Here is a 26850-nt window from a genome sequence, read left to right on the forward strand (position 1 = left end):
CACAGTGAGTGATTATTAGTCCCCGAAGGAGACAAGACAGATGGAGCCCAGAATGGAATTGGCTTTATGATTAATTGAATCCTTGAAGAGTTGAAAAGAGTTAGAGCTGATTTGGCCCAGTCACCGCCTTGAGACGTTTGGTGCTGTCCTGAGCCTGAAAGAGGAAAGGGTCACAATAACCCAGATTTATCCTCTATTAAAATGTATTGGATGTGTGCACCAGACGGTTCCCATTTTTAAACCATTGATGCAGGATAATTGGAATGGAAACAAACAAGATTAGAACTGGATTGCAGGTATTTGTGCGAGTTGCCTTCTAAATCAATCAGAGTCTGTGATTTGTTCTGAGTATGCGTTATCATTAGAGTGAATCATTGAAACACAGTGACACATCTGGAACTGTCCACCAAGAATTGGAAGAGGAACGAGCAGAAGCAGAGAGCTACTTAGGGTTGGGAACTTGGTACAACTAGAGTGGTTTTCTGTCTTTTTTTCTTTCCAGCAGGATGCATAATGTATAGGTTTGAGATGAAATGACTGCCTCTTCTCCACAGTGAATAGATGGATGTGTTCTTTTTAATGTTTAGATCAAATGGTCACCTAGGGCTGCTGCTGCCTGTGGGGACTTTGCAATCCAGGGAATGAGAAGGGAAAAGAACTGGTGCTGTGGGGGACTGCAGCCACATTAATCACCAAGTCCATTAGGATGATGGCTGCCTTGCTGCCTTGTCAGGGGGCCTGTTAGCACGTAGAACATTGTCCGTGGAGCTAGAGAGCTTGGGTTTGCCTTCATGGATAGGCTACACTTCCCAGGCTAGCAACTAAGCCCAGGTTCCTTCCAAACCCTCTCCCACCACAAACTCTAGGCATGAACATGGGGTGGGATGTGGAGCAGGGGGTCCTGATCCAGAGAGTGACTCTGATCTAGTCCTGAAATCAGGAGTCTGAACACATGGGTCACAGTCTCAGGTCTATAGCCAGCTAACTGACATTTGAGTAATCATTTTCCTTACAAAAGCAAGAGGACTGGATAGCTGAGTTTCTTTCTGGCTGGAGAGTGCTCCACTGTCCCTTTTCTTCCTGAGTTTTCTTTCAGGTGCTGGTGCCTGTGCCAAGTCCCTGGCAGCCTGGTGTGTTTAGGCCCATAGAAGTCCCATCTGATAGGCAAGCCTCTTCCTTACCTTCCAACTATTTTTTTTTCTTTTCTTTTCATTTTTATGTTTTGAGCTCTTGTGAGTCAGACTGCAGGCAGCTCATTTACATGGGAGTCAGCCAGAAGGAAAGCCACTTGAAGTCTACTTTCATTTTGCCGTGGGCGGTGTTTTCCTGTTGAATTGCTAACCAGGCAGGTCAGAGGGAAATTATAAGGGATTTCACTCATCCCTAGAAGGGGCTGAAAAAAATCTTCTTGATGATTTCTCAACTCTGGCATATCTAAAAAGGCATTACCCCCAAGGAAAGGGGGTGAGGTTTCTTGGTCCAGAGTCAGAGAAGGTGAAACCAAGGCCCATGCTACACCCTCAGGCCACTGTAGAGCTATGAACTGAGCCCTGCTTCCCCTCCCTATTTCCCACTGCCATGTCCAGCAGTTACCTTGGCCCCACTAGCTCCTCCAGCTATAGCTTCCACTGCTGCCATTGTGTCAGGCACAAAGGAGTTTAATTTGCCTATTTTATTGGAGTCCACATTGTGAAAAATAGCTCCTGAAAAGTATCTCATTCCCTTGTGTCTGATACAGCCTTTGTTCTTGTCAAAGGCATCTCCTCCCTTTCCAGCTCAGCCTCAGCTGGACCCCAAGAGCAAGCAGTGCTCAGTAAATGTTCCTTCTTGCTTTTGTGTGGAGAAGTGGGCATGGGAAGTGGAGTGGCAGTCCTGCTTTAGGGGTCCTGATTCTCCAGACCCGAAAAGCCTCAAGCATGTATGGGAATGAGAGGAATTGGTGGTACATTGTCAGTCTTGCCTGGAACTAAGTAATCCAGGGTTTAAAGAGCACATTTCTCCTTTTTGTGCTTGAGCCTGGATCTTACCTCCCATCTGCCCAGAGAAATACTTCTCCTTGGAGTCTTGGAAATGCAGCTGTTCTATTCAGTGACAAGAGGATTGGCTAAACATGTAAGCCTGCTGGCTGGTTATGTAAGGTGAAAGAGAAACCTAGTGTCTGCCTTAGCCTTCCTTTCTCCAGACTTTTGTTGGAACCTGTCCTCTGGGGCAGGGAAAAATTCTAGCCACCTTTGCTAATCCCCCAACAAAGCCCAGTGTGACAGGGAGCTCTTATTTTAGCCTCTAGGATGACACATACTACTTGTGGCTCTTGTATCCCATCTGTCTGTCCAGTGCCCAGTGCTTTGGCAGGGTATGTATCAGAGAGATGGCTGAATGAGCTGCTCCCAGCAGAAGCTCTTGTCCAGGAGTGATTAGGATTGGTCTTTAGGAGGAGGGGTGCCAACTAAGCTTGTGTCTCACAGAGACTGACTCTTTCTGCTTGGGCATCAGCATTGTTCACATTCACAGTTTCTGCCATGCCTTCCTTTCCCTCTTTTCTTGGGTGCAGTGTTCTCTACTGTGACTAGGTTCATGGACAAGCTCTATTGGGGAGGGCTGGTGGAACATGGGAGACACAATACGGTGAAATGGGTGATGGTAAGGCAGACATATACTTGGACGTATACCTCCTGAATGTCTCCATAAAGGGACCTGTATAAACGAACCTTTACTTGCCCTGCTCCTGCCCCTCTCTGTGTAGCACCTCAGCCTCTGGACTACTAGGAAAATGTGATTCTTGATTGCAAGCGGGAAGGAGAGCAGTAATTCAGGTAGTAGCCATGGCTGAGGGCTTCCCACCAAGAAGGAAGTTTTTTTGGAGTAGTACTAGATGCCTGCCCCTCTTCCCCCGTGACCACCACTACCATGGGTGTGTTGTTAAGAAGTAACTGTCTGCTAAACATCCCAAAAGAACCATGCTGAGGAAGCCCTACAGGAAGCAGAGATGCCATCTAGGGATGCAGAGGGACTTAGAGGCCAGGAGCACCTGGGTCCCACTGATCTGCACAGTGACTTTGGCTAAAGCCCTTGGCCTCTCTGTCTCTATGCTGAAAGTGGGGAATATTATATACCTCCTGGGGCCATGGAGAGAGAGGATATTATTCCTATAAACTGCTCCGATTGTCTTGGTAGAAAAATGCTGTATCTCTGCCAATTGTTGTAAATAGTGACACTTGAAAATCAGTAGGGCATTATTTTAAGAAGTTGCAAATACTGCCCATGCCTGTTTATTTTCCAATTTATTCTCACCTTTTTCTAATGAAGGGAAGGGCAGATGCTGCCTGCCCTCCACACCTCACTGATGGTTGAGAAGAATAACCAAAAGATGAGCATAGCCAGACTGTGACCTGGGCAAAGGCATTGGTGGCTGTGCTTATTGCCATGGTGAACAGACTCAGAGAAGCCAGCTCATATGACAAATGTTTACTGAATTTCAACTCTGTTATGTTCTAAGGGGATAGAAAGATATATCTGGCATATTTACTGCCCTCAGTATGTTTAGAGTCTAGACCAAGGCATGAAGAATGTTTAGAAATAACCAGAGCACCTGCAATATTCCAGACCCTGAACCAAGTTTTACATACATTTTTTCACTGACTTTGTCAAAGTAAGTACTATTATGATTAAGTGCAATTATCATTTACATTTTACACATGAGGAAACTGGCCTACAGAGATCAAGTACTTCCCTGGAGTCACATAGCCAGATTGTGGTTAGATCTAAGACATGAACCTAGGCAGTGTGATAAAAAGCCAAGCTGCAAACCACTGTGCCATACCAAGCAATGACAAGTGTAGGGAGAGGGGGAGGGGGAGGGAGACACTGAGAGGCAGAGAGAGGGTGGGAGGAGGGAAGAAAGGATATGGAGAGGGGCTGAAGGAGGGGGAGAACGGTGGAAAGAGAGAGATAGCTAGATATCTGGGTTCCTATTGTTTTCTCTGCAGTGAGTGAGAATCAGCCTTACTCTTTGCCTTTAGATCCATCCCCAGAAGGAAAATCAGGATGTGTATCAGGAAAGGACAGTAGATAAGAAACTTGACTTTGGTGGCTCACCAATCCCCTGAAATGCTCCTGTCAAACACTCCCATCATGAGGTGGACTTTGTTCGCTGGGGAAGATAGTTTGGGGTTCCTTCCCTCCTTTTTTTGATAAATTGGGTTCTGGTGCCTCTGTAGTTGAATTATCCAGTGGAGTCCTTTATTCATTTGCCCCTCCTCGCCAAGGGGAAGGAATTGAGAGTGTGCGTGCCCTTCTCAGCTTATGGTCCTGAGCTCAGAATGCTTCCCAGAAGAAATCATCTTCTGCCCTGGCCAGGTGGTTCAGTTGGTTGGAGCATTGTCCCGTGAGCCAAAAGGTTGAGGTTTGGATTCCCGGTCAGGGCACATATCCAGGTTGTTCAATTCAGGGAAGGGCACATGTGGAAGGCAACCAGTGGTTGTTTCACTCTCACATCTCTCTCTCACACACAAATATCTCTCCCCGCCGCCCCCCCCGACACACACACACACACACACACACACACTTCTCTCTCTAAAAAAAAAAAAAAAAATTCATCTCAGCTCCTTATTTCTTGAGACAGGCACGCAGGATGAATTCCTGATCCAAACGTGAGGCTGCCAGTGCAGCGTTAGACCCACTACACTAGAAGAACCCTGCCATCGGGGAGAGGGTCAAGCACAGTATTTTTAGCAAGCAATCCGTTATTGTTTCTTCAGGCACTTTAAAAATAAATACCACCCTTCCTTTCTAATTGGCACCATTTGTCATCTTCTGTCCTTGCTTTTCACACACTGAACAGTTCATGAATATTTATTTACTCTCCTAGAGGCAACTCTATGTATGTGCACACACACGCATGTGCATACATGCCTCTCAAGCTCATTCTTGTCCTCTTTCCTTTCCTATCATAAATAGTGACACCCCTAGCCAGTTTGGCTTAGTGGATAGAGCATCGGCCTGAGGACTGAAGGGTCCTGGGTTCGATTCCAGGCAAGGGCACATGCAGGCTGGAGTCCTGGTGGGGGGCCTGCAGGAAGCAGCCCATCAGTGATTCTCATCATTAATATTTCTATCTCTCTCCCCCTCTCCCTTCCTCTCCAAAATCAATAAAAACATATTTCTTAAAAAATGGTGACATAGTGGAAGGCAGGGAATGGAAAGCTGGGGCCCTTGACTTTGAACCCTTTTCTTTGATGCTATAACTGACAAGTTCCCACACCTCTGTTCCACATTCCTACTTGTCTGTGAGGTTACCACTCCCCCCTATCCTCGTTGCAAAATTGTCTGCTGTTTTTCAAAATTCAGCCAACTTTGAGGTCCCATACCATACCTCCACCCTCTTTACTTGGTTGGTGAAATGCCTCTCCTCAGCAGTCAAGTCTAGGATCCCTGCGGTGCTTTGATGAGGTACACTGGCTTGGACATTCAGCTCTTCAAATTTGTTGTTGTTGTTTTGTTGTTGTTGTTGTTGGCAAAGGCTAGGTGAGAGGAGTAGGGAGCTAGCTATCACCCCCTGCTTTCTTAGTAAAGCCTCTACTTGTCAGCCACACTGACACATAAGCCCTAGCAGTTCTGAACAACAAAAGAACCCGGAGCCTGCCTCAGGGACATTGTGCTGAGCTGAGGACTCGGGAAAGAATCTTCCTCTTGTGGCTCGGAGTGACTGAAAAGACAGGATGATTGACCGAGCATTTGGATGAGGGAGTTTACTATTGTTGATGTGCACTTCTCAGATACGTTTCATCTAGCACCGGGATGCATTTCCCCATGCTCCTTGGAAGACTACATTTTTTACCTCTTAATAGCTCCTCTAGACCAGAAATGATTATAGATGTCATCTTATTTTCACCTCTGTCTCCAGCAAGGAAGCCCTCTCTCCTAGCCCGTCACAACACTTACCTCTTCTGGCCTTAAAACTTACTTATTCATTCAAAAATATGTATTGAGTGTCTATTATATGCTAGGCACTCTGCTGTGTTGGGGATATGGTAGTGAACAAGACAGACTGGTCTCGCTTCTTAAATAGTTTACCTTTTAGTTAGAAAAATAATTTTTAAAAGTCAGTTACTACATCATTAAAATCAAGAGCTTTTATTTCAAAGAATACCATCAAGAAAGTTTTATGAAAATTTTTTTTTTATAAATCAGTTTAGAAAATTTTAAAAAATAAATTACCCATTTAAAAAATATTTTTTTATTGATTTCAGAGAGGAAGGAAGAGGGAGAGAGATTGGCTCAGTCCTCAGCAGGGGGCATGCAAGAGGCAGCCAGTCAGTGTTTCATTCTTACATGATGTGTTCCTCTGTCCCTCCCCCTTCTCTCTAAAAAAATCAAAAAATCAATTAAAATATTTAAAAGAGAGAGAGACAGACAGACAAACAGATGCCATTATGGTCTCAACACAAATGTAAGATGGAGTCAGATATGCACACATTAGGCTAAAAGTTTTCCAGGCAGAGGGAATAGCTAGTGCAAGGGCCCTGAGGCGGGGAGAATTTTGGCTAGTTGATGAAGCAGCCAGAAGGCCAATGTTGCCAGAGTAGTACGAGACAGGGCAACTACGACATGAGGTTCGGGAAGTTGGCAGTGTACCTAGAGACCAAGGTAAGATATATTTGGATTGTATTCTAAGGGTAATGGGAAGCCACTGATGGCTCTTAATCATGGGAGTTATAACATCAGATTTACATTTTTTAATAATCCCTCTGGTTGCTTTTAAGGTAGGAATTCTCTGTTTTCAAAATGTAGAGCTTCCTACCTTTTTATTTTACACCTCTCATGGTAGAAAATTCTTAGTGTCTCATTCAAGTCACCCCTTCTGATCAGAATCCTGGGTGGTAGATCTGATGGCCATGAAACCCCTTCATAACTTCATAACTTCATCCTGAGAATGTCGCTTTTCAGGCTCAGGACCATGGTGTCTACTTGATTTTACAGTGCTGTGGCTGGCCCTAGCCATGGTATCCTGATCCCAAAACAAAGAGGGCAGTCCTAGCACCTCCAATGGCTAGCAGCACACCCACTTCTTTCCTCTGAGATTGAGGGCATTCTGGAGGGTAAGCAATGCGGAGTGCTATGTGGAAGTCCCATAACTCAGTGTCAAGGTTATGGTGAGAATGGAGAAACTTTTTTTATGACTCCAGTTAGCTCCTGACAGGCCATGTAATATGGTGAATTAGAATATAAGACTTGGATTTGAATCTGGACTCCACTACTCATTAGCTGTCTAATCTTGAGCAAGTTTTCTCATCTAAAATTGGGATAATTACACCTACCTAGTGTTGGTTATTGTAGACGATTAAATGTGCTAATACATGTAAAGCATTTAGAAATGTGCCTGACAAGTGCTGATCAGAGTGTTAACTGCTGTTATTATCCTCTCTTTGTTCAACCTAAAGTTATCTCAGTGAGTCAGCTTAGGTCGGAGGTATACATTTCTGGGGAAGGCAATGAATAGCACAATCATTAGAGATATACTTTCTCTGCAAATAGTTTTTTAAAATTTCATATGTATTATTTTCTCTGACTCTAAAAGTAATAAATTCTCAGTGTAACCTTTCCAAACATTAATATGTAACGTAGAAATTTGAAATTATATAAAAAGGCTGTTACAGAGAAGAACTGCCCAATAGTAGTTTATTCAAGTGCCTGCTATATGCATCTTCTGAGGGTTATTGTAAAAAGTAAGGGAAATAATATACAAACAGTACCTAGCACATGCTGACCACTGGTAAGTGCTCATTAATGGTAGCTTCTATTATTGTTGTCATTGTCATCCAGGAAAACTTTTCTTGGTGGGAGCTGGGACATCTGAGCCATGAAGGTCATTTTTCTCTCTGGTGTATCGTTCCAGACCTTAGAGACTTCGTGCTTTAGGTGGCCTGTAGCCCTCATAACAGACCAAATTCTTCCATTGCTGTGTCATTTGCAGGGAACATTCCTGTAAACATCTCCTTCTTGTCATTTATTAGCTTGTTATTGTTGTACAACCAATTCCAAATTTAATGGGTTAAAACAACAGCAATTATTATTTCTCATGGTTTCTGTGGATCAGGATTTGAAAGTGTAGTTAAGATGTTGGCTGGGACTGGGTTTGCAGGATGTGCTTCCAACGCACATGCCTGGCAAGTTGCTGCTAGCTGTTGGTGGGAGGTCTCTCTCTCAGTTCCTCTCCATGTGAGCCTCTTGGCTATCCCTGTGGTTCCTTCCAGAGTGAGCAGTGTAAGAGAAAAAGGCTGAAGTATCAATGCTGCTTATGACATAGCCTCAGAAGTTAGCACCATCACCTCTTCTCTCTATCCTTTTGATCACACAGATCAGTCATGGTTCAGTGTGGGAGAGAACTATGCAAAGGCATAAATACCAGAAGGCAAGGATCATTGGTGGCTATTTTGGAGACTGGCTACCATATACCTGCTATCCAAGGATGCTGTCCTAGGCATTATGGGAGAGGACCCCAGGCACCCAGGGCCTGGCCCAGTCACCTTATAGATATTTGTCTAAGAGGTAGGCAGTGCTCACTGTATCTTGCAGAGCCCACCCCCGTCCCTCATGCTCTGGCTTCATGACGCTGAGCTGCCCAGCTCAGTAACTGCATCCTGGCTAAAGTGGTGGCATGTCATGGGGAGGACAGCGGTTTCATTTATGAGTTTTTGATCATGATTATGGATGAAGTGCATGACTAGAAGATTGCTGTCTTACAAGTCTGCCAATGGCTTATGCATCCAAACTCCAGATTTCTTGAAGAGGACTGCCCAGCTAACTAGCCTCTTCCTGCAGGCTTCTTGCTTTCAGGGGAGAGTCCATTTTTGATTCCTTGAAATCTAGTCATTTCAAGATGAGGGTAGATATATTATATCAAAAAGGGGCTATTTTCATTCTGTAGTTTCTCTCATGTGTTCAGTAAGTGGGAAAGGTAAGAGCTCTTTGGGTAAGAGCCTAGGCTCCGGATAGACAGCTTGACACTGAGCATCATGGGCAAGTTTCTTAACCAATCTAAGCCTCAGCTTCCTCAGCTAAGAAATGGAGTAGACAGTGGTGCTCACAGACTCATTATAAGGATTAAATGAGATAATATATGTATAGTATAAGTAAAGCTCCTAGTAAAGAGCACAATACATGGTAAAGAAATACAATAAGAGCTGTCACTAATATTACTGATGTCAGTAAGATCATCATCATCATCATCATGCTCATTGACCCTAAGAGAGACCAAGAGAGGGAAAGGGACATACAAAACAACACAAAGGGAATCTGGGCTTGGGAGCCAGGTCTGCTTCCATTTTCTAGTATTCATACTTTCCATGTTGAATGTTTTTCCATATGACGCCTGAACCACAAATAGAAGTTTGGGCAACTCCCAATTATCCCTTGTGTGAATAATTCACTCTGAGATCATCTGTATGCCTGGCTAGTTTCCCAAATCAGCTGAGTAGATTATTCTCTTCTTTCAATTATTCAACAGTACAAGTAATTGGGAGCTGGCATTAGAGCGTGAATGCTGTGAGGCCATCTCCTGTTCTCAGTTGCTCAGCCCTGTTAGTAGTGATGTTTCAGAGGCGCACAGAAGCTGTAGAGCAGAGCCCAAGGGAGAGGACAGAGGTGATGACAGGCATGCGGGTAAAGAATGAGAGCCCTGGAATACACTCTGAGGGTGGGAGTGGGGGTGAGGGGTGGGGCAAAGCTGCCAACTGCAGAGCAGGAGAGCCCAGGAAGAACTGTTTACAAAGGCACCCTTCTCTCTTTCCTTGGCCAGAGGGAGAGGCCCTATTTGGAGCTAAAGGTCATACTTCCCTGAGGAATTCTTTGGGTTTCAGTTTGACTCTGAAATGTTAGATCTTTCTGGAGTCTTAAAATATGATTGACCACCCTCTTTCCTTCTGTTTGCTGCTCTCTGTGGCATCAGGGAACTGCACTAGGAGACCCAAGGAGCTTCTCCTGTCTGTGAAGAAGGGTCTTTGCATACAAAATAGGATATGTAGTAACGGTCCATTCATATAAAAAGCAAATGAATGAAGCTTTATGTGTAAATTTCTAGTACATATATATTTTTAAAATCAGCTCTTATCTCAAAGTGTGAGGAATGCGATCATTAGAAAGAGGGACTTTTTCTTTCTATTTTGTACCTTCTGTGCTATTTGAATTTTTTTAGCATGAGCTTATTTCCTAACTAAAAGATATAATGAAATGAAGACATACAAGAGAACTGGATTTTCTGGCATCAACCCTTTGAACTCCCATGGTAAATAATCTTTAATTAACTGTGGACTCAACCGTTTGCTCAGATCCTTCAGCCAGGTGGCCACTGAGGCATTATTCATGAATACCATGTCCGGGCTCTCAGAGTCATGTTCTCCTTATTGGGGGCTACACAGGTACTTGTCTACCCCTAATTACTGGTGCCTTGGCCCTGAGGTTGACATCTTTCCTCCTGCTTTTATGACTCTTCTTTCTTCTCCTTCCCTGAGTACTCAGGAACCATTTGCCCTGGATCTGCTGGACCTGAAGTTATCAAAATAGTCCCTCTTTGCCTCTGGGGAGGAGGATTAAACTCTTGATTTAAGTACTATTTTGATGTATGTGGTTTGTCCAAGTTCAGTAGTTTGAATCAGGGAAAAGGTTAGTTGCTGTTTGAACTGTTTCTCTTGGTTGAAAAAAAACACACACCTTCATTTAGTTTGTGGCTCAATAAAAGTTGTTTGAACTCAGTTTGGGGTTCATAGTTAGAGAGATTCACTCCAGGTTTTGGCTGGTGATTGGTTCCAGCATAGGAAGGGCAGGGGCAAAGTGGGAGGCAGAAGCTTTCTTTCCTGGGGCTCTTAACAGCAGCAATAAATTGTGGTGTGTGTGGAACAAGAGTAGAGCCAGCTCAAAGGGCTCTGGGCCATAGGGCCATCAACGGGCAACTGCTTTTCAGCCTGGCTGGAGGTTCTTAAACCTGGGCCCAGCATGGCTGCACTGAACCAGACCTGCAAACATGGCTCCAGAGTACCAGGTACAGCCAGAGCATTTAGTTGCTCCACATGGCAACCAGGCTTTTTGTTTTCCTGCATTTCTAGAGAAGGCCTCAGTGGCAGAAAGAATTGGTAGCCACATGTTGGCCAGTGTCACTGCTTAGGCCAGACTCCCCATTAATGGTAAATCACTTAAAAATGTGCAGAGCTTGGGAGCTGAAGCCTAGAGATGCCTCTGCTCGGTCGGGCTCCTGAGGGTCCCTGAGGTCTCCTGTCCCCAGCTGGCCTTGGAACAAAGGGGCCTCCTAGGCCTCCTAAATATGTCTCAGATCTCCCCAGGGACCCTGGCAGTGCTCCTTCTGGGCTTTTGAAGAAAAGATCTGATTTATGGAGGTCTAAGTTCCTTGAGAAGGAAAGCTGCTTTAATAATAAGCCAGAGAGACCGCTGAAGCTATTGGCTGGAGCCTGATGAGGGAGTTAGGAGAGTGTACAGGGTCCTGGAGGTGAGGGAGACCATAGACCTCTCTTCTTTTGACCCAGATTAGGGGAAGAGCCCCACTGTGAGCCCTTTGTGCTAGATACTGAGCACGTGATGGTTTTTGTGGCAGTGGGGATGTGGTGGGTTTTTTATTTCTGTACCTAAAATACCTGCTTCCCCTCTCCAGGAGGTAGGAGTATCTTGGATTGGAGAGCAGCTCTATAGAACCATTGGTGTGAATGGGAGTGGTTCTGGGCTAAGCCTTATCCCCATCCTTGGTTCCTTATCAATGGTGCTGAACTGAGGTTTCCAGGTTGGGGGAAGTTTATCTTCCATGGTTTGTGCTATGGGAAGGAGATTCAAGTTAGTGGGTTCAGAAGGCCTCCAAGGAGTTGGCTGCTGGGGGCTTTATGCTTTAGTACTGTGTGGGTTTCCTAAGTATGGAGCTGTTTAGTATCTGCATGGTCCTGTGCTTGGGCCTTGGGGACAGGGCTACAAGGATGAGCTGCTGTGAAAGGGATAAGCAGCAGGGCCTTTGGAGCACTCAAAGGTAGGGTCTTACTGGAATTCTGCAAGCAGACTGTTACATCCCTGGACTGACTTCCAACCTAGCCCCAACCAACCAATTATTAACCAGTATCATGGCTTGAGGTGATATAAAACAGTGTGGTGAGCTTTGAAACAGTTGATTAATACTTTTGGTCTTTCAACACATTCTTCCATCTTCCTTCTTTGGAAAACACGCCCTTTGGGAATCTCTTCATCAGAACCATGTGGTCAGGTGATGCTGTTAACCTTTATGCTCCACCTCTTCAGCTAGGGCTGATCATATGACCTAGACTAGCCTCTTCCATATCGATATATATGTAGAGAGAGTGATTGATCCATGGGTGGGCAATCAAAGTCCTGTCCTGGAATTGTATACCATGTGAGAGGGAGAACTCTTTATGCTGGGATTGGTACGTTTAGGGGATGCCAGTGGTCATCCCTGCCTAGAGAAAAAGCAGCCTCATCAAGAGAGGGAAGCAAAGCTAAGAGATGGAGCATGAGAGAACCTGGCATATTGCTTGAGCCTCTGGACCCAATTATGCTTTTATTTTTGTCACCATTCTTCATGATGGGACTCAACAAACTTTCTTTTTCCCTTAGATGAATCTGAATTCAGTTTGGGACCTTTAAAAACAGGCTTGAGTAATACAAAACAGATTCCAGCTGATTTGTTTGCTTCCAGATTGCTAATTTATGTTCAGGAAAGCTGCTTCCTTAGTGGAACCCTGAGCCCAACACTGTGTTTCATACACAGTGCACTCCATGTTTCTTATGTGGGTAACTGCACCCTCACCATCTGCCACCAACCCTTGGGAAAGGAGTGGAGGCCTGAGCCTGGGTCTCCCAGCCTGCCTATTGGTGTCAGTGAATCTTGTCATTCATGTATGCATTTTCCACCTCCTTCTGCTTCTACAGAGATAAATACAATATGTCAGTCTCACTTTGCAGGGACCTTGCTAAACATGTCAATGGTGGGGAATTTATCGGTCTACCTCAGGCTGCCATCTTTCAGATGTAGACAGGGGACCATACTCCCATGGCATAATACTTGCAGCTGAGAGTCTTATTATCTCCCTTTGAAATCTGCCTGTTCCCTGTTACCCAGCTTGAGCTGGTGCTGAATTTATTGTGCCTAAAACATCAGGTCAGTGTTAGAGGTTTCTTGCCCACTGCTTATTTCCCAGGCTACTTGCGCCAGCTGCAGGGCCCTCATGAGGCTGTTAGGTGTCTCTCTGTGGCAGATTCATTGTTCCATATTTTTATTTAATTACTTACTTTTACAGCTCTTAGAATAAATCTAATTATCCATCTGTTATGCTACATTATGCCACTGCAGTTCATGCATTTCTTTCTCATTGTCTGATATTTGTCAACTTGACCTTGCCCTCTTCCAGTGTCTGTGCTCCTTTCTTGGTTCTCTGCCACCTCCTCAGTGGATCCCGAGCGTGTCCGCCCATCAGGGCCCCTAGGCAGAGTTGACTGCGAGTAATGGAGCAGAGTTTGGAGTATTGCTGAAGGAAAAACATGACCAAGGACCCATCTCTGATGCCATGCTGACCTGACATAGGTCTTGAAAGTTGAATTGGTATTAGATTTCCAGAAGAGAAAGCAGAGGTTCTAGCCTGGGGTTTCTGGTCTTTAGCTAGAGGATTGGGGTCAAGGACAGTCAGGTCAGGCTGAAAGGAGATGACAGTGTCCACCTGTGGACACATCTGTGACTACCTCACTCTGGCTGGCAAGCACTGTCTAACATTAGAATTGAGTCATGGCTGATCTTAGACACAGCAGAGGTGGAAATTATCTACGGGAGGTTGATTTCAGGAACCATGTGGAGGACACTGCCCCCAAAATCCCCCCCCCCCCCTGCTGCTGCCTGAAGTTCTATTAACACCATTGGGAATTCCTTCTTTGTGTTTTTATTTGTTTGTTTGTTTTTAAATACATCTGTTAGCTCTCTGTGGGCAAATGCAGATACTCCTAGGAGGGCTATCCCAGGGGGGTCATTGAATACCTCTACTATAACCCTTTTCTCTAGCAGGCAGGGCTGTGATGGGGACACATGAGGGACTTGGTTAAGGGAATCAAACTAGAAGGGGAGGGGAAGAGAAGGCAAAATTTAGAACATTGGCTGAGGTCTACTCTATGTGAGTTCTTGGAGAGATAAGTTGTTCTGAAGGGGTGAGAGGTCATTTGCCCAACCCATTTACATACCTAGTTATGGGGCTGAGCAATCTAGGCCTTGGTGTCCCACCAGGGGAACAGCACTGAGACAGCCTTATTCCTTGAGGCAGCTCCTGCGAACTGAGTACCAGGCATTGGATTACACTGTCTAGAGAGTGAGGTTACAGGTGAGCAGGTAACAAGGCACAGTCCATGTCCTTAATGGAGTTGATGGTTTATCAGGGATAACAGACTTTGGCAAGTCTGTTGAGCAAAGTGAAGGTGAAAGGGGCCCCCAGGGATGTACAGGAAGAGCCAGGTGGTCAGCAAAAGGCTTCTCTAAGGAAATGTTTGGACTGAGACTTGGAGGAGTAGGAACTAGCCAGATGAAGATGGGCAGGGATGGAGAAGAGTGGGGAAGGACACTCCAGGCAGAGGCAGTAGAGAGCACAGCACATTTGAGTTGTGACATAGGGTCATTTTCAGCAGGTTCCTGAATGGAAGCACTGAGGCTACTATTGTTGCTGCTTCCAAATCATGCACCCTTGGGGCCAGGGGAGGATCTGTATGTGGCTGATAGGATTTCTGTGATCAGAGGCTCAGTGCCTCATCCTCCAAGGTGCCCACTGCCCCAGGCAGGGTCTGCTACTGACTACAGACTCCTCTTCCCTCCCACTTCCCACCTACTACCCTGCCTCTGGAAGTGGCCCCGAATTAAAGGACTTCCAACTTGGATATGGTTCCAGGCTGGAGTTCATTATAGCCCTGTGGCCAGGCCCTCCATTTCCCCTTCCAGGTTAAGACTTGGCAAGCATCAAGGATGCAAGAAACATCCCACAGGCCTTCTGCCTTAATGATCTTACTCTTGCCCTCAGTCTGCATGGTCTCCTTAGCGGAGCTTTTCTTACAGATCCTCTGATGACTTTTTACAAGCTTTTCCTCATTCCAGTAAGCAGGATTCGGTGACTAATTGCTGGTATTTTTTCCCCTCAAGACTCTATTTATATAGGCTGTCATGTTGTGGGTGGGGGCTGCTGTTTCCTGCTATTGCCATCATTAGACTGAAGCCTGTGTGGCATTGATGTCCACACTTTATTTTTATTCTTGCATTTCTTGTCATTTCGACATTTGGTTCTTTGAAGATCTAACATCCCTTTTATGCTTCTCATCTCCCACAGAAGATTGTTGTATTTTGTCCCCACTGAAGCTACAGATTCCTTTTGTCAGATTTCTTACTTTCTTCTTTATTGTATTTTGATCAGTGCAGCTATGTAGGTCTGGGTTTTATTGGAAGCTTTTCATCTTCTTGGCAGTGGCCCTCAGAGCTTGGGTCTTCTAGCAAAAACTGGGCTCTGCCTAAGGCCCCTCAAGCAGGCCTTTGCTTGACAGGGCAAGAGAGAGTCCAGCCTGTCATCTGACCAGGGACTCTCTAGCCTAGTATTTTTCAAACTTAAGCATACATTAGAAGTACCTGGAAGGGTCGTTAAAATACAGATTGCCAGGCCCCTCCCTAAAGTTTCTGATTCAGTAAATCTGGGCTGGGACCCGAGAACTTTTATTTCACACAGTTTCCCAAGTGATGCTGGTGCTTTTGGTCCAGAGGCCATACTTTGAAAATTACTGTTTTAGTGTGATTCTTCCTTTACCTTGAGCCAGACTGTCCAGGGCCCTACAGAGGGGAGAATAATAGAGGACCAAGTTCCCTGTTCTATAAAACTAAATGATGACAGATGTTGGCAATGTCACTGTAATATTTAAACACTTTTAAATATTATCTGTGACCCTCCCCTCAAAGGGAACCAGTGCAGAGGAAGCCAGGTAGACGGCATTTGCCTCCAGGAGTTGAAGATGGAACTGTAGCTGATGGGTGGGTTAATGTGTGAAGTCTAAGACCAGGAGAAGAGCCACTAGCAGAGCAAGGCAGCCCAGGCCATCTGGTGCACTTCTCAGGAGCTGCTGCAATCAAGGCCTGTTAACACAGCCCTGGAGTGGCTCTTGGGACCGAAGGTGTGTGTGTGGTGGGTGGGGGTGGGGGGGACGGGGAGGGCCGGGGAGGGGGGGAGCGGAGGGGATTAGTTTGGAGGGAGGAGGAGCTAAGTCTGCCCTTTTGGTGTTTTTTTCCTCTGTATGCCTCTCTTCCACCATCTGACTCAGGCATTTATAGAAATATCTGGGGCTTTAAGTAGAAGGCTGGTCCTGATAGTACTATTAATATTGAACCTTATGTGCAGGGACGGTTACATTCAATATCTCATTTAATCCTTTCAATGACCTTATGAAATAATCCTTATTTCACAGATGAGGAAGCTTGGGCAAAGATGGGTTAGTTAAGTCATGCAGAAAGGAGGTCCAAGATTCAAACTTTGGTCTGTCTGGCTCCAGAGCCCATGGTCTTTAACACTTTGAGACTACTTCTTTGGACTCTACCATCATGATGTTTCTCTCTGGGCTGCATTTTCCCCGTACACCCCCCCCCCCCCCGCCCGCCCCCCAATGGGTACTTAGCTTTGTTGTGTTCCCAGGATCCCCTAAGCTTAATGTCCAGGGTCCAGGACTGTGAAAGTATTTTATTCACCTTTGTATCTTCCATAGACCCTAACACACAGCCTTATATAGAAGCTGACTGTATGTTCGGTCTATGCTTCTTGTCCCACTTCCTCCTTTCACTCTTACGCATGACCGATTTTTCCAACCCAGGAGCAGTGGCATTGCTCCTGGTTTGGTGTAGCTCAGTTGGTTGGAGCGTCATCCTATGCACCGAAGGTGGAGGGTTCGATTCCCAGTCAGGCCACATACCCAGGTTGTGGGTTCAATCCCTGCTGTAGTGCGTGTGGGAAAGAGCCAGTCGATTTTTCTCTCTCACATTGATGTTTCTCTCTCCCTCTCCCCCGCCCTCTCTCTAAAACAAAAAAATAAAAAATTAACACAGGACCCTGAAAGACAGTCAACATTAAAAACTTTTAATTTAAAAAAAAAAGACTCAAATCCCAGAGTGAAATTTTAAGCACTTTTATCGACCAATGGGCAAGAAGATTTAGAGAAGCATTCTGCTCAGCATCTCACAAACCTACCACATAGGACTATTTCTAAGACTTGAGGCCTTTGAAGGTCATCAGGCCTGTCTCAGATTCATAGGTGCAGGAGGTGCACCGTGGCTTCGGAAAGTGTCCGACAAACAAGGCCAGAAAAGGGGAGGGGAGTGCAAAAAGCTTTTGCTTTCCCACTTTTCTCAGGCAGAAGTGAGCCCCTGCCTAGCATTTGACTGTCCTCAACACCCCTAGCCTTCTGCAGCAAAGAGCTAATGGGTTGGTCCTCTCCACAGTGCTGAATTCAAACTCTGGTGGGACCCAAGTGCTTTCTTGTCTGGGGTTCTGCTCACCTCAGGCCCTACTCCCATACCCTGGATATGGGACCATGCAAGACACATACCAGGCTGTGGCTTTGCTCCATTTGCAGGCCATTGAAAACTGCTGTACATACATCAGTTTACACTTGAATTTGTTTAAGGTTTTTTCTTTTAGGTTGTAATCTAAAATTCAGCCAGACAGGCTTTAATGAGCACTAAATTGTCAAGCCTTTTGTTTCCCTTGATATTCAAGCCATAGAGATTTTGTGTTTGATTCAGCAACAATTGCTGAATCTTAAACAAATCATTTACATTTTGACATTAACTATTTTATGAGTGTAACTTTTTCGTTGGCATTAGAATGATTCTAGCAGAAGGCTTTAAAGATTTATTGGAAAAAGAGTTAAAAGAGTTTGTGGAACATTTTCTTTGAAAAAAAAAGAATTTTATCTGACTTCAGTTGGATAATACATACAGATATTTTATTTTATTTTTATTTTTTTATGCATTCATTGGCTACTTCTTTTTTTTAAATTAAATCTTTATTGTTCAGATTATTACAGTTGTTCCTCTTTTTCCCCCCATAGCTCCCCTCCACCCAGTTCCCATCCCACCCTCTGCCCTTACTCCCCCCCGCTCCACTATCCTCATCCATAGGTGCACGATTTTTGTCCAGTCTCTTCCTGCACCCCCCACACCCCTTTCTCCCCAGAGAATAGTCAGTCCACTCCCTTTCTATGCCCCTGATTCTATTATATTCACCAGTTTATTCTGTTCATCAGATTATTTATTCACTTGATTTTTAGATTCACTTGTTGATAGATGTTTATTTGTTGTTCATAAATTGTATCTTTACCTTTTTCTTCTTCTTCCTCTTCTTAAAGGATACCTTTCAGCATTTCATATAATACTGGTTTGGTGGTGATGAACTCCTTTAGCTTTTTCTTATCTGTGAAGCTCTTTATCTGACCTTCAATTCTGAATGATAGCTTTGCTGGGTAAAGTAATCTTGGTTGTAGATTCTTGGTATTCATCACTTTGAATATTTCTTGCCACTCCCTTCTGGCCTGCATAGTTTCTATTGAGAAATCAGCTGACAGTCGTATGGGTACTCCCTTGTAGGTAGCTGACTCTTTTTCTCTTGCTGCTTTCAAGATTCTCTCTTTGTCTTTTGCTCTTGGCATTTTAATTATAATGTGTCTTGGTGTGGTCCTCTTTGGATTCCTTTTGTTTGGGGTTCTCTGTGCTTCCTGGACTTGTAAGTCTATTTCTTTCACCAGGTAGGGGAAGTCTTCTGTCATTATTTCTTCAAATAGGTTTTCAATATCTTGCTCTCTCTCTTCTTCTGGCACCCCCATAATTCGGATGTTGGTACGCTTGAAGTTGTCCCAGAGGCTCCTTAGACTATCTTCATATTTTTGGATTCTGTTTTCTTTTTGCTTTTCCGGTTGGGTGTTTTTTGCTTCTTCGTATTTCAAATCTTTGACTTGATTCTTGTGATCCTCTAGTCTGCTGTTGGAACTCTGTATAATATTCTTTATTTCAGTCAGTGTATGCTTAATTTCTAGTTGGTCCTTTTTCATAACCTCGAGGGTCTCACTAGATTTCTTGAGGGTCTCACTAAATTTATTGGCGGTTTCTAGAAAATTCTTGAAAAACCTTATAAGTGTGGTTTTGAACTCTATATCCAGTAGTTTGCTTTCCTCCATTTCTGTCTTTTGTGACCTGTTTCTTTGTCTCTGCATTTTTTATGCTTCCCTGTGTTGATAGAGTGGCTTTGTGTGCTAGGTGTCCTATAGGGCCCAGTGGCTCAGCCTCCCCAATTACCTGAGGTGGACATTCTTGGTGTATCCCTTTGTGGGCTTTGTGCACAGTCTTGTTGTAGTTAAGCCTTGATTGTTGTAGGTATCACTGGGAGGAATTGACCTCCAGGCCAATTGGCTGTGAGAATCAGTTGTGTCTACAGTAGGAGAACTTCTGTTCTGGAGACACCCTTATGGGGCAAGACTTGCTTCAGTGGGGCTTTGGTGCTCACTGAGTCTGCCCCCTGAGTGTGTCCCTTATGGATCTGAGGAGTTGTAATCTGGATGGTCCCACTCTGACCACTGGGTACACTGGCTCTTGGATCTCTAAGGAGGTGCTAATTTAGCCTCTGCCTGAGGCTACCCAGCAGGAGCTATGGAGAGATCTGCAGATTCCTCTTCTTTGTTTGGGGTTTGGAGGTGCCCAGATGAGGCCCAGCTGTGAGGCAATGCAAGCTGCTGTGGGGCCTTGGGTCTTCTTTTGGAAGTTCTGGGTCTCTCTGACCTAGCTGCAGTTTGTTAGGTAATTTTCAGATTGCAAAGGGCCAGGCCTTTCATATGCAAAAGCCTCTGCGCACAGCTTGGGTGGGGCGGGGTCTCAGGGGATCAACAGGGCAGAGCAAGCAGCTATGGCTGCTCCTCAGTCCTACCCTAAGAGGCCCCACGTCTCAGTGTCCCGTTAATCGCTGCAAGCACCTCTGAGAGAAAGCCGCCCTCGAGTTCCAACCAATGCCAGACAGTCCAGTTTCTCTCTGTATGAGTCTGGGTCCCCCAAGACTCACCCAGAACTGGAGTTCAGAGCAGTCGGGAGCCTGAGACTCCTTCTGGATTGAAAAAGACAACCGTGTCCTCAGTTGCCAGCCCTTTCCACGTGCACTTCCGTACCTCTGCACTTTACTTCCACACCTCCTCTGAATCCCAATGTGCTTTTCTCTTCCCTTCTAGTTGTAGAATTTCCACTCAGCCAGCCTTCCTGTGGTTCTGGATGATGTCTGTTTTGTCTTTTAGTTGTATTTTTGAAGTGGTTGTGCGAGGCAGCAATTTCTGGTGTTTACCTATGCCGCCATCTTGGTTTCCTTTTCTATATACAGATATTTTAGACTTTCTGTTTCTATCTTAATGACTTTTGATCTTGACAAGGTCATTTTTCCAGGATAACCTTCCTGGTCAAGCCCTCCATTTTTTCAGGTTATACCTAATATTGAAGTCACCCCTCTTGCACAGTGACTTGTCTAATAGAGTACCTCTCTGCATGTTTCTGCCGGCTGTTAATTTTGTCTAATAGGGGCAGGAACTATTTCCTTCTTTGCTCTGGCCCCAAGATGCTTAGCTGAGGACCCTGTGCACTCTAGGCCCAATCAGGATTTGTCGACCAGCTAACTGGGAAAATAGCCTCAGACAAATAGCATGTTTGCAAACGAAACCATCCATCATTCTGTCTCTGGAAGCTGTGAGTAATTGCGGGTTTTCTGCAGTTCTTAAAGATCTCCACAGAGTGGAAAGGCTTCACTTTCCTTTTAAGCCTCCAATTTCAGTGTTGGTGAGTCAGGCCTCCCAGTTTATTTCTGCATCAAGGGAAGCTCTGAGTACTTCTTAACCTAGAGGAGACCTGGTGAGCCCCGAGCCTGGCCAGAGAGTCAGCAGATGCACTCCACACAGTTTTCTATTACAACGTGAGAGAAGTGGCTAGGGGCAGGAAACCCATGCTGTCTAGTCATGAGACTGGCCACATGAAATGGAGCTGGCCGAGGAGGCCATGTTGATCCGCCCCATGGAACACCAGGAGCCTGGTGCTGCACTTGTCTCTCAGAACTAGAACTAATTTTTCATAGAGTGCTTTCCAAATACCAATGATGCAATGTATTTGGTTGGTTCACCATATTATTCACCATATTCAAACTGTCAGAAACCTTAAATATCTGAGCAAAACCTCATCAAAGGATTTTTTGGGGACTTGTTATGTATGTTGCACAGCTGAGAGATTTGTAGTCTATATGACTTCCAAATCCTGTAATCGAAGCATTTCAATGTTGTCATTTTCAGCTATAGACCATCCCACGATTATTGCCTTTTCTTTTGCTACTAAGAGATGGCTTATTCATAAACATTTCTGCAGTTGTGTAGCAAAAGCAAAATAGGCCCCGCTTGATTCCATCTGCTGTGATTGAGGAGATGAGGTGGGAAGGATTGACTTCCCAGCACACATCTTAGAACTCTTGAAAGCAAGATCTGGGTGAGTAAGGAAGTTCTTCCTGAGCCACTAAGGCTTGTTGAGAGAGGTGTATTGCCTGCAGCTTGGAACAAGGATTGGCCAGGTGGTTATCCTTGGAGCCCTCTTATCCTGTGGGATCTGGACTGCTCTGCTTTTCCTCAGCCCCCAGCACCTACGGGAACAGTTATATCACTAGCTGGAATAGATGACCTAATGTAGCACCCTCTCTGTGTTCTCTAATAAACTTGATAAATCTCTCTGTGTGAAAAATCTCCTGTATGTTTTAGCCCAATTTTCTTCTGCTTAACCCTGTTACTCCTACCTCGCCTCCCTCAGACTGCCCGAGATAATTACTTAGAGATATTCTTTGAATAATTATAGGCCACAGATAATTTCTCTTTAGCCCTCTCTCTTCCACGTTCCCCACCCTGTGGTCTCCCTTTAGCCAGTTCTAATTAGCTTCTTTGATCCTTCCTCCCAGTTGTTCACTCTAGCTTATCAATTACATTTCTCCCCCATGAATGCTTTCTGTACTGGCTTTGTCTATCTAGCCAGAGGAGCTGCGAATGAGAATCTAGAGCCACACAGTGGGAGGTGGTACATTCTTCTTTGTTCCCCACCACAGGTAGGCCCTCCCACTTCTGAGAAGAATGAAAACCCAGGTGCTCTGTCTTTCTTAGCAGAAAAGTAAAAATAGTAATTCGCATTAAATCGTATACCATATTTTTCCATGTATAAGATGCTATTGTTCTCAGAAAACTACAGGACAGTGAAAAAAGAGATAGAGGAAGACATAAACAAATGGAAGAACATACCGTGTTCATGGATTGGTAGAATCAATATCATTAAAATGTCCATACTACCCAAAGCAATTTATAGATTCAATGCAATCCCCATTAAAATACCAACGGCATATCTTACAAACCTAGAACAAACTCTCCAAAAATTCATATGGAATTTAAAAAAGACCCTGAATAGCCACAGCAATCCTGAGAAAGAAGAACAAAGTTGGAGGGATTACAATACCAGATATCAAGCTATATTACAAAGCCACGGTTCTCAAAACTGCCTGGTATCGGCACAAGAACAGACATATAAACCAATGGAACAGAACAGAGAACGCAGAAATAGACCCAAGCCATTATGCTCAATTAATATTTGACAAAGGAGGCAAGAGCATACAATGGACTCAAGACAGTCTCTTTAATAAATGGTGCTGGGAAATTTGGTCAGATACATGCAAAAAAAAAAAAAATGAAACTAGATCACCAACTTACACCATACATAAAAACAAATTCAAAATGGTTAAAGGAGTTATATGTAAAATGGGAAACCATAAAAATCTTAGAAGACTCCATAGACAGCAAAATATCAGACATATGTCATAGCAATATCTTTACCAATACAGCTCCTAGGGCAATGGAAACTAAGGAGAAAATAAACAAATGGGACTTCATCAAAATAAAAAGCTTCTGCACAGCAAAAGAAACCATCAACAAAACAAGAAAGCCCACTGCATGGGAGAACATATTTGCCAATGCTATTCCAGATAAGGGTTTAATCTCCAAAATTTACAGGGAACTCATATAACTTAACAAAAGGAAGATAAACAATCCAATCAAAAAATGGGCAAAGGATCTAAATAGACACTTTTTGAAAGAGAACATACAGAATGCAGAGAGACATATGAAAACATGCTCAAAGTCACTAATCATCCAAGAGATGCAAATCAAAACGACAGTGCGGTACCATCTCATACCTCTGACAATGGCCATCATCAACAAACGACAAGTGCTGGTGAGGATGTGGAGAAAAAGGAACCCTTGTACACTGCTGGTGGGAATGCAGACTTGTGCAGCTACTGTGGAAAACAGTATGGAGTTCCCTCAAAAAATTAAAAATGGAACTCCTATTTGACCCAATAATCCCACTTCTAGGAATATATCCCAAGAAACCAGAAACACCAATCAGAAAGGATATATGCACCCTTATGTGCACCCCTATGTTCACAGCAGCACAATTTACAATAGCTAAGATTTGGAAACAGCCTAAGTGCCCATCAGCAGATGAGTGGATTAAAAAACTGTGGTACATCAGTGCTCGCTTCGGCAGCACATATACTAAAAAAACTGTGGTACATCTACACAATGGAATATTACGCTGCTATAAAAAAGAAGGAAGTTTTACCATTTGCAACAGCATGGGTGGAAGTGGAGAGCATTATGCTAAGCGAAATAAGCCAGTCAGAGAAAGATAAATATCACATGATCTCACTCATATGTGGGATATAATGATCAATGTAAACTGATGGACAAAAACAGATTCAGAGACGAGATAACACTGAACAAACCATCCAACTTCAGAGAGAAAGCTGGGGGAGGGGGGGCGGCCGGGGAGGGCGGCGGAGGGGAGATTAGAGATCAACCAAAGGACTTGTTGATCTTGCATGCATATGATTGCATGCATATTAGCATAACCAATGAACACAGACACTGGGGCAGTGGGTGCTTCTCCTCAGGGGTGTGATGGGGGGGGGGGTGTCAATTGGGGAAAAAGGAGACACATGTAATACTTTAAACAATAAAAAGCTAGAAAAAAAGATGCTTTTTTTCCTAAAATTGTTAGACTGAAAATCGAGGGGCGTCTTATACATGGAAGTCAGCCAAGGAGGGAGCCTCACAGGTGCGTAGCTGCCCATACCTTGTCAAACAGGTTTCCTCCAATCATGGGTCTTATTGTTACTGATGTCACTGATGCCGTAATTGGAGGTGGAGGTGGAGAGTGCGCAGATGCAACAGGGACCAGAGCGTTCTGAGCCCATAAAGATGTCAAAAAATAAAAAGATAAATACCAGTAAGCGATTGTCTTACTCTGCAAAATTTAAACTGAATGTAATAGCTTTGCAAAAGCACATGGAAATAGAACTGCAGAGAGACTATTTGGACCTCCTCCCACTGAGTATATGACCAGACAGTGGAGAAAACAGGAAGAACAACTCCTTAAGATGCCAAAAAAGAAGAAGGCCTTAAGAGGAAACCAGCAAAATGGGCAAACTTAGAGCAGAGGCTTAAGACTTGGATTATGGAGCAGCACCAGAGTGGCTTATGTGTGTCAACCAAGCTTAATCAATGTCAGGCAAGAATGTTTGCAAGCGAAATGCACATTGTTGATTTTACAGGAAAGGCAAAATGGTGCTTCCATTTCATGAGGAGAGAAGGGTTGCCCATGAGAACACGAACAAAGTTAGCTCAGAAAATGCCACCAGTTTATGAGGATGATCTCCCATATATAGACATTGACTTAGAAGACAGCAGTGATACAATAGAAGTTGAAGAAATTAATGTGTCTGGAACTAATAGTGATGAAGAAGAGAGCAGTGATGCAACAGAGGCTGAATAAAGTGATATGCTGCATAATATCATAGTACTGGTATGTAAACATTACCTGTGGTGATTACTAAATAAAAATGTGTTCTGTTTTATGTTTAAAATATTGATTTCTTAATTTTGGGTTGGAAAAATGAGGGCCATTTTATACATGGGGGCGTCTTATACACATAAAAATACAGTAATATATTGTGGTAAAACAACTATTATTTGAATGCTTGGTATTTGCTAGGAATTGTGCTGATCTCTTCATATAATATCATATTTCATTTCTACAACAGTCCATGAGATAAATATTATTATTAATATCTGTTTTACAGATGAAGAGATAGAGGTTCAAAGAGGTTTAGTAACTTATCCCAGTAATACAGATTGAAGACGCTGAAACTAGGACTTGAACCCAAGTTTCCTCTCTGACTCCAGAGCAACTTGTTCACTAGTTTGTTTGCTGAGTTTGGGCTTTTTGGTAAAACGAAAGTCCAGACCATTGGCTCCTAGCCCACAAAAAAACAAACACACTAACCCTGGGATGAGATGCCCTAGTGTGGAAGAGGCTTTCTAAATTGAGATCATAAAACTGGTATAGAAGCAAGTTGGTGTGGCACTATGGGTCTTTGCATATCTTACTACCTGGAAATCTCCTTTTCAAAAAATAATACTCTGATAAATTCTTGACTTGCTTTGATTCTTTTTTTTTAAGAGAACAAATCCATTTTATTTACTTTTCAATAAGTTTAAATCTTTGAAGGGTACGGCATTACATGGATTCTGTGTCTAATGGCCTTAGTGGGAAGGTTGCTTTGGAACTTAGCACGAACCATGCCACTGTTTCCATGAGCACGAGTTACCTTTCCCCAGATTACTCTGGTTTTGTTTGGTTTGCCACCAGGAGTCACTGTGTTGTTATTTGCTTTGTACACATAAGCACATCTCTTGCCTAGATAGAATTCAGTTTCATCTCCAGCATAAACACCTTTAATTTTAAGAAGAGCTGTGTGCTCCCTCTGGCTCTGGAGACCCTGCTTATAGCCAGCAAAAATGGCCTTGGACCACAGCCTTCCAGAAATATTTGTCCTTATAGAAGTTCTGTCTCAGCAGACCTCCACAGGATCCAAGATGGTGGCGGAAAACTTGCTTTGATTCTTAATTCACTTTTCTAATAGTTTGATCTCTCAGAAGGTTATGTGTGTGTTTGGTGAATTGAAAGTGTTGGGAACCTGAGCAGAAAGTGGCTATGTTTAGAGAAGCCAAGGGAAATGCAGAACTCTCTGAGTTTGAGGGAAAGCAGATTTTGGAAGATCCAGGGAAATGTAGATATAATAATATCTGACTCAGAGCTTTGAAAGGAAGGATGACTCATAGTCTGGTAAGTGAAATGTGTTAAATACAGTCACAAGTGATTACTGCAAGGAACAAGAGAGGAGACACGTAAAGAAACCAACATGGCTGTATGGAGAGCAGTTAGAGATGAGCTTTTGTCAAAGAGATAAAAAAGAGACCTATAACCAAGAATAGATAGAGAAGAAGGGTGTAAAACTCTGAGAACACTGTCAGGAATACCAGGTGGGTGAGATCTGGGATGCTAATAATAAAGGATCTGCCTGAGCAGTTCGTGTTCAGATTGAGAGGCATGGCAAGGAAGGCATTAGCCACCTGCTTCAGTGAGATGATTCAATGTAGCAGATAAAGAGAGGGCATCTCCATCCTCTGTTCTATTTCTCTTTTGCCTTTGACTTCTCTTTTAAGGAAAATGGCCTTCCTGTTAGAAGGAATAAAACAAGCATGGTTAAGAGAAACTTGAGCCCAGGACTGTGAGGAAGAAGGAACAGAGCCACTGGCTTCTATAAATTAGTTAGAATCTTCAAAAATCAAATGAAAATTATGGACATCGTCATGAGACCTATGTGTGTGAATCTTTATGGC

The 26850-nt window shown here is 44.0% G+C and overlaps 1 protein-coding gene and 1 pseudogene across 3 annotated transcripts in view; one reads left to right on the forward strand and one right to left on the reverse strand.

The window, feature by feature from the left end:
* The window catches only part of SIL1 (SIL1 nucleotide exchange factor), a 211439-nt gene that overhangs the window by 168701 nt on the left and 15888 nt on the right, over positions 1-26850 (forward strand). The gene's annotated exons all lie outside the window — the stretch shown is intronic.
* Positions 25662-26850, reverse strand: part of LOC106696768 — an 11148-nt pseudogene continuing 9959 nt past the window's right edge.

Source organism: Myotis lucifugus, unplaced genomic scaffold, assembly GCF_000147115.1.
Source record: "Myotis lucifugus unplaced genomic scaffold, Myoluc2.0 scaffold_28, whole genome shotgun sequence".
Lineage (NCBI taxonomy): Eukaryota > Metazoa > Chordata > Mammalia > Chiroptera > Vespertilionidae > Myotis > Myotis lucifugus.